Genomic DNA, 9,164 nt, shown 5'->3' with positions numbered 1-9,164 from the left:
GATTTTAAAAAGGTTTAAGGAGGCAATAGTATCTTATGGCATGCATTCCCCATATGTAAAGCAAATGTTAAACTCTTGGTCAACATATAATAGGATAGTACCACAGGACTGGCGGGACCTCGCACAAGGTGTTCTGGAACCCAGCCAGAGACTTCAATTTCTGACTTGGTTTAAGGAGGAGGCTAAAAACATAGAAAAACAATGGAGGGATAAAGGAATACAAGTTTGCCAGGATCAGCTTATGGGCAAAGGCCAATATGCTTCAGCACAAACACAATGTTTATATGATGTCCAAACCCTAATTTTATGTCGAACGGCAGCCTTGAATGCATGGGACAAAGTTGAGGAACCAGGAAAAAAATCTGAGTCATTTACAAAGGTGAAGCAAGGCCCAAAAGAGTCTTTTACAGATTTTTTACAAAGACTGGCTTCAGCAGTAAAGAGAATGGTCTCGGATTCAGAAGCTAGTAAGGCAATAATTGAATCTTTGGCCTTTGAGAATGCGAATGCAGCATGCAAAACAATAATCAGGCCATTAAGGGCAAGATCTGCACCTATGGAAGATTGGATTAGAGAAACAATTAATGTTGAAGCTGATGAGCATGATGATACATGGTAGGAGAAGTAATTTCAAAAGGTTTGAGGAGTGTTAGATGTTTTGGATGTGGAAAGCAAGGACATTTGAAAAGGGACTGTAGACAGGTCATTCCCAGAAACAATGTTTCTTCAAGGAACAATGGCAACAGAAGGCCCCTTCCTTCTGGAGTATGCAGAAGGTGTGGTAAGGGAAAACACTGGACCAACGAATGTAGATCAACAAAGGACAGACAGGGTAATCCTTTGCCTCAGTCTTCGGGAAACTCCCAGAGGGGCCTCGCGCAGGCCCCCAGTGCAAATCCAGTTCAAACCTTTCCTGCAGCCATAGAGGAAATGCCTGCTCTGGAGAGCGATTAAATAACCAAATGCCTATTGGAATAAATCATGCTGGTCAGGATGATGAAACAGAAAGAATAGAAAATTCAGGAGAAAACATAAAGAAAATTTTTTGGCAAACTTCTATTAATGAACAAAGACCAAAATTAACAATAAAAATAAATGGTGTTTTGTTGTCTGGTCTGGTAGACACAGGTGCGGACGTTACCATAATTGCACCAGAATTTTGGCATCCAACTTGGCCTCTTCAGGAGGTAAACGTTCAACTGTTAGGAATTGGGACATTATCTCAGGTGAAACAGAGTGCAAGATGGCTCGAATGTATAGGTCCAGAAGGACAGAGAGGAAAATTAAAACCATATGTGGCTAACATAACTATGAACCTGTGGGGTCGAGACTTGTTGCAACAATGGAATACTCAGATTAACATCCCTCCAGTCTCAGAAACAAATCATAAACTAGCACATATTACTGAGAGAAATATTAGAAGATATTGTTCTAATGAGTGGTCACCAGCCATCCATATTATACAAGAACAGGGCACAATATCTGATGATCTTCCAAAGACACCAACAGCTCTACCTTTAAAATGGTTAACAGACAAGCCTGTATGGGTCCAGCAATGGCCTTTAACAACAGAGAAACTCCAGGCTTTAGAAGAGCTGGTAGAAGAACAGTTAAATGCTCAGCATATTGAAGAATCAACCAGCCCTTGGAATTCTCCTGTATTTGTTATTAAAAAGAAATCTGGTAAATGGAGAATGGTAACAGACCTTAGAGCAATTAACAAAGTAATTCAGCCAATGGGCTCTCTACAATCTGGGATGCCTTTGCCTACTCTGTTACCAAAAGGATGGCCTCTCATAGTTATTGATTTAAAAGACTGTTTCTTTTCAATACCCTTACAAGAAAAAGACAAAGAAAGATTTGCTTTTACAGTGCCTACTTATAATAATTCTCAACCGGTTAAAAGATTTCAATGGAGGGTCCTCCCACAGGGAATGTTGAATAGCCCAACTCTGTGCCAATATTTTGTGCAACAGCCATTGGAAGTGATACGTAAAAAATTTTCTAAATCTATAATTTATCATTATATGGACGATATTTTACTAGCTGACTCAAATGCAGATACTTTAGAAATAATGTTTGAAGAAGTAAAGAAAATTTTGCCTTGCTGGGGATTACAAATTGCTCCTGAAAAGATACAAAGAGGAGATTCTATTAATTATTTAGGATATAAAATAGAGCTACAAAAAATTAGACCCCAAAAGGTGCAAATTCGGAGAGATAGACTACAGACTCTTAATGACTTTCAAAGATTATTTGGAGACATTTCTCATCTACGAACTATTGTTGGGGTAAAAAATGATGAACTGACTAATTTGTTCAAAACCTTAGAAGGTGACAAGGACTTAAATAGTCCAAGAGAATTATCACCTGAAGCTGAGAAAGAATTAGCCTTGGTAGAAAAGAAAGTGCATGAAGGACACGTGAATCGTATTGATCCAAAGCTGGATTGCATTTTGGTTATCTTACCTTCTAGGCGTTCTCCTACTGGAATATTAATGCAGAGGGAAGATATTATATTGGAATGGATATTTTTACCAAATAAACCAAATAAAAAATTAAAAACTTACGTGGAAAAAATCTCTGACTTGATTTACAAAGGAAAATTGAGACTTCGTCAATTAGCAGGCATAGACCCAGCAGAAATTGTCGTACCATTAACTAAGGAGGACATTGAAAAATTATGGACAGAAAGTGAACCTTGGCAAAGAGCTTGCAGTAATTTTTTGGGAGAAATTAACAGCAAATATCCCAAAAGCAATAGAATTGATCTTATAAAGAGAGCTGAATGGATCTTGCCTCAAATTGTACGGCAAAAACCCATATCTGGAGTTCGTACATTTTATACAGATGCCAACAAAGAAGGAAAGGCTGGTTACAAATCAGAAAATTTAAGTAAAGTGGTTCAAAGTCCGTATAATTCAGTTCAAAAATCAGAATTGTATGCTATTCTGTTGGTATTAATGGATTTTTCAGAACCTCTCAACATAGTAACTGACTCTCAGTATGCTGAAAGAGTGGTGTTACATATTGAGACTGCAGAATTTATCCCTGATGCTTCAGAATTAACTTCACTATTTATTCAATTACAAGATACAATCAGGAAAAGGGATCATCCTTTATATATAACTCACATTCGATCCCATACTGGTCTGCCAGGCCCTCTGGCACAAGGCAATGATGAGATTGATAAATTATTGATAGGAAATGTGCTGGAAGCCTCAGAATTTCATAAAAAACATCACGTCAATAGTAAAGGTTTAAAAAAGGATTTTTCCATAACCTGGCAACAAGCCAAAGAAATAGTAAAGAAATGTCCTACTTGTTCCGTCTACAATCAAACGCCATTACCAGCAGGATGTAACCCAAAGGGTACTCAGAGAAATGAAATCTGGCAGATGGACGTGTTTCACTTTGCAGAATTTGGAAAATTGAAATATGTACACCACACTATCGATACTTATTCAGGATTTCAATGGGCAACTGCTTTGAGTTCTGAAAAGGCTGATTCTGCAATCACTCATTTGCTAGAAGTTATGGCCATCATGGGTATACCTGCACAAATCAAAACTGACAATGCTCCATCATATGTCTCTGTTAAAATGAAACAGTTTTTTGCTTATTACAATATAAAGCATATTACAGGCATACCACATAATCCTACAGGTCAAGCAGTTATAGAAAGATCAAACAGAACTCTAAAGGATATGCTAAATAAACAGAAATGGGTAACAAAAACCCCAGAAATAGACTGCATAATGCTCTTCTAACTTTGAATTTTCTGAATGCCAATGAGAAAGGAACAACAGCTGCAGAGAGACATTGGATAATAGAAAAAACTACAGAATTAAATCAGCCTATATACTTTAAGGATGTGCTGACCTCAGAATGGAAACCAGGGTATGTATTACATTGGGGACGTGGTTTTGCTTTTGTTTCCACAGGAGAAGATAAGCTGTGGGTACCATCAAAATTGATAAAGGTTCGATTTGAACAAGAGAGACCTCTTAATTGAGGAGGTGATAGTTCATCAACCAGCATGAACATCCAATTTAAACTAACTTGTATCAATAAAACATGCCTTTTCATTTAATCAGATAATAACTTGCCAAAAAGGAACATCCCAAAATTAGTCTTGGGGAAAGGTTTTTGTTTTTGTCTTTTAGGAAAATGAAGGTTAAGGAATCTGAAGAACACTGGACAAATGAAACAACTGAAGAAAAGTGACAAATCATCTATCCCAAGAAACAGAGTGAAACGGTGTATGGGTATATATTATCTAAAAAAATTTTATGTCTTCCTAAATGTTTGTTTCTGCTTTTCTCTAAAGATTTAACACTATTGGTCTTCTAACAGTCCCAGTTCAATTAAAATTTAAAGCTGACTTTGGAGTTGGAGAATGGCTCTCTCCTTCTTTAAAATCAAGCATGTTGTTAAAAGGAAAATGCAAACTCCCTGTATCATGCCAGAATAAGAGCCATCTTCTGCTATGGTACAGGACGAAAGCAAAATTAATTAAGGGACTATTCTATTACTAATCTCAACTCTTTTGATTCTATTCTGATTCTTTAAACTTTTCTTAAAGTATAAATTTTATATCAAAATTTACAAGATTAATATATATATATATACATTTTAAACTTTGTTAAGATATGAATGGTCACATAGAGTACTAACTAATTCTAGAAAAAAGGCTAGCTGCATATATATGTTTTTGTGCTCGAGTCTCTTACCAGTTTTCTGCAGGAAATCACGGCCAGGCCTAACATCAACTGAAGTCTCCAGAAAGAAGATGGGGCCCCACAACAACAACAATTCCACGTGGACAATAATAATATCATTAAGCTGACAAACATCATCCATAGATCAGCTTTGAACTACAAGGTGCTCAGAGCAAATTTGAGATGACTAGCTGAGATGATCCAGTCGCAAAGACTACTTGAATAAGGACTTGAGATAAACCCTGAGCTTTGGCATTATATACAGACTGGATAATGAAGGATATAGTTACCTCTCCTAGAATTTGACAATTAACCTAAAATTTTTCTTTCAGGATAAAGAAAACTTCGCCCATACCCAGCAGGAAGCAATTTTAAGAATACGACGCCCACATTCCCAAAGAGGTGGTGTGGGGCGGGTGGTTTTTTGGTCTTTTTAATGGGTTTTGGGTCTGGGATAATTTTCAGTATTTAGGGGGTTGGTTACAAGTTATTGTCAAGGGTTAGGAAAAAGGCTAAGCAAAGGAGACTAGATTTAAGGTTCTTGTTTTAAAAAAAAAAAAGAAAGAAAGAAAAGAAAAAGACAATTACTAATTTTAAATACTTTACATTGGATTGAATTGTTTTATATTGTATACAAATTTGAAATTGATATTGTTAGAAAATGCTATATGTATATTTCTAATTGTATTTATTCCATCCATTTAACAATGTAATGCAAATTTCTGATCCTTGAATGTTATTATTATCAACTATTAGGATATAAAGAAATGAAAGCTAGTAGTTAGACATTATCATAGAACTTGTAGTCATATTAGATATGTTTTAAAAATTGAGCAGAGATGTTTTAGACAGGTCATCTTCAAACCCTTCAGAGATCTACAGAATATGGCATTTAAAATGTTTTAATAACTTAGAAAATTTTTCTTTTTTGAGACATGTCGGCTCCTGGCAGTACCAATCTACTTTAGAGAAAATATGGGCATTGAAGAAACTGCATATGGAGTCAACTTTCATTCTGGCAAAAGTTAGCCACTGGACAACAAAGTATCCTCGAATCAACAGGACAAAATGGACAGACAGATCACGAAACAAGGGACTACTGATTCTTGCCAAAACAAGTGTGGTTATGGCTTTATCAAAAGGCATCTTCTGAGGCCAGGACAATATGGCCCCATCCCTGAAGTGGCCTTCGCATCCGGAAAAGGTACAGTGCCCTTTTCTTTGAAGGCAGCTTAACAGGCAGAGGTCCGATGGATTCTGTTGTACAATGGAACAGCAGCTGAAAGCTCATGCCTCTCAAAAGTAGACTGGCATTTAATAGAGGGATGTGGAGAAGAAAGGGATGCTGAGATGAAGCCATATATACACAGCCAAGAAGAATGGACAGCTGAATTTAAAAACTGTCAACAATTTCCAGAATTTAAAATCCTGAATCATGACAGGACACTAGTGGAATTCAGGTGTTTCTGGTACGTGGACTGCTCTCACCCAATGTGAGGTTGAACTGTTGACCTTGTGTACATCCTACTTCACAAATGAGTCTGTCAGATACACTAAGCCTATAGGCTGAAGATGATGCCCCAACACTGCGGAGAAACCTCAGGTGACTGCCCAGGCAGCTGGCTGTTTCTGTCAACTCACAAAATTTTTTGGAAGTTGCTTGCATGCACTTCCTGTTTTTATTTTTGTTAGCTAATATTATTCCCTTCTTGGGTCTCTGAGGGAGTTGAAGATTAGTTAGTTATGGTTGAAGATTAGTTAGTTATAGTTGAAAATTAATTAGGATAGAAAATGCATTAGATACATCTTGGATTTACCAAAATAGGATAGAAAATGGAATTATTTTCTCTGATTTGTCAAATACCTGTTTAGGTATTTATTACTTGTATATATTGTATATAGTTATTGTACTTTTGTATATAGTTTTTCTTTTGTTAGTTATAACCTTTTGCTTTTTTTCTTTTTATTAAAATAGAAAAGGGGAAATGTGGTGGTAATCTAATTGTACTGAAATATTATTTTGATTGTATGTTAATAAATAAAGTTGTCTGGGGTCAGAGCTATTAGAGCCATAGCAAGAGTGTGGCGGTGGTGGCACACGCCTTTAATCCCATAAGATCTCTGTGTGTTCAGGGTCAGAGCTATTAGAGCCATAGCAAGAGTGTGGCGGTGGTGGCACACGCCTTTAATCCCATAAGATCTCTGTGTGTTCAGGGATACAGTCAGCATTGGAGACATATACCTTTAAGACCTAGGGGGCTGTACATTCAGACGGTGACGAGGCAGTCATGTGTTTGGGTTTACAACCAATGAGAAGGCAGAACAACATACTTTAAAAAAACTAACCGACAGGAAGTAGGTCTCTTTTCGCGAAGCTGGGACAGCAGGAGGAAGGGTGAGATTTTAGCTCTGAGCTCTGACCTCTTGGCTTTCTCTTTTACATTGTTTCTGTGTTTCTTATTTAATAAGACGGTTGGTTACATCTACAGTGGTGTAGATATGTGAAGATATATCTTGTAAGATCTTGTAAGGCAGAGGATACACTGTTGCATCTGACAAGAAAACCAAGTGTAGATGGATTTTTCTTTGGGCCAGCAGCTCATAAAAATCAAAAAAAGAAAATATTGTTAATTATTATTAAAAGCTCAGCCTATAGCTTAGACTTGTCCCTTTAGCTCTTATAATTTAAATTAACCCATTTATACTAATCTATGTTTTGCCTGGTGGCTTTTTACCTCTCTTCCATCTCGTACCTCCTGTTTCTTCTGTGTGTCTTCTGTCACTTTCCTCATACCTCAATTCATCTCTCCTTCTCTCTCTGCCTGGAAGTCCTGGTTAACCTCTTCCTGCCTAGCTGTTGGTCATTCAGCTCTCTATTAAACCAATCAGAAGGTGCCTTGGCAAAGACACATCTTCACAGCATACAAAAAGTATGACAACAGTCAAGAAAGAGAAATAATGCCCGGTAGGCCTCTTTGGATTTCGGAATGTTGTGGCATTTTCATCTGCCCCAACTACAAGTGACCTAAGCTGCTGGCTTTGAGTAAGGCCTAGAACAGAAGGAAGGCTCCAAAGTAGATTCCTGTGGGTATGCAGGAAGCTCTGCCACTTGAGAAATAGGGTCCAGTAAATTCTATGGGTTTTCGAAGCATCTTGGTAGATAGGAATGCTACCTGGAGGTTTTGGTTTTGGCAGGCGTACAGCATAGGTACTTGAGATTTTTGGAAGCCCTGCCACCATTTTCCACTGAAGACTGCTTGTGTGTGTGTGTGTGTGTGTGTGTGTGTGTGTGTGTGTGTGTGTGTGTGTGTTTCTAGAAACACTATCACTGAACTTCACCCCTAATGACCTACTAGTAGAAGTTTTGATTCCAGCTCCTATGGCTTAATTGCTTTGATGACCACCTATATGATTGTTGGAACCCACTTAGGTTTCCTCGTGGCTTTACCCAGCAGGTCCGCATAGAGGATGATTAGGACCACCGGCCTGAGTGCAGGTGTCTGAGATGGTCTGCACTTGGCTGTGCTGGGGGGAGGTCTTTTGCTCCACCCCTTGGCATTTCTTTAAAAGCCCTTTGGTAGAGACAGTTAGGACCCGATGGATTAGGATCCAGGCCCTCTCGAGGGTATCCTGTATTTTCTGTTTCTCTCCCCCTCTATACTTCTATCTAATATTTCCTGCTGCTCCTGCTCAAGAGTACCCTGGGGAAAAGTGGGGGTGGGATGGCCCCCCACATATGTCCTAGCCCAAAGGGAAGAATTCGTCTTCTAGGAAACCCATGGAACTTTCATTGAGCTGGAAGTCAAGGCAACCTAGGGATCCTTATCCTTTCTAGCAACAGGCTAAAGGAATAGTGTGTTGTCTGAATAGTGTGTTTTCTGGGGTAACAGATCCAGGCTACTTAGAGCTAGCTACTCTACTACCCCACAGTGAATATAAGAGAGTATGTTTAGAGTACAAGTTATTTCATAGGATGCCCCTTAATGTCCCATATTTGCTGATTATGTCCAGTGGGAAACAATAACAATCCAGTTTACACTGAACTGCTAGGGCATAGAGACACTTCAGAAATGAAGGTTTGGGTCATCTGTCAAGGTAAAGAACAGTGGTGAGCCAGGATGCTTGCTGTAGGCAGAGAATTAGAATGGATAGTATGTACTTACAAATATGAGCTATGAGCACATAACCAGTTACAGAAATGAGGACTGTCATGAATATTTCCTTCATATTTTGTTAAGAATGCATCCATATATGTATGTTACGCAATTCCCTTTGCATTCCCTCTGCTTTTAATTCTTATAAGGTGGATGGACTTCCTATCAATATTTAAGCATTATTAATTTATATAATTAACATTTAAGTCATTTGGGTATCAAGCAGCAGTAAACATCACCCCAAGACTCTGTCTCCTGTTCTGGGGGGTAAGATTAGTTCACTTTAATG

Source organism: Peromyscus leucopus, chromosome 10 (genome assembly GCF_004664715.2).
Source record: "Peromyscus leucopus breed LL Stock chromosome 10, UCI_PerLeu_2.1, whole genome shotgun sequence".
Lineage (NCBI taxonomy): Eukaryota > Metazoa > Chordata > Mammalia > Rodentia > Cricetidae > Peromyscus > Peromyscus leucopus.
The sequence above is the reverse complement of the archived record's forward strand: the minus strand, read 5'-3'. Positions refer to the sequence as shown.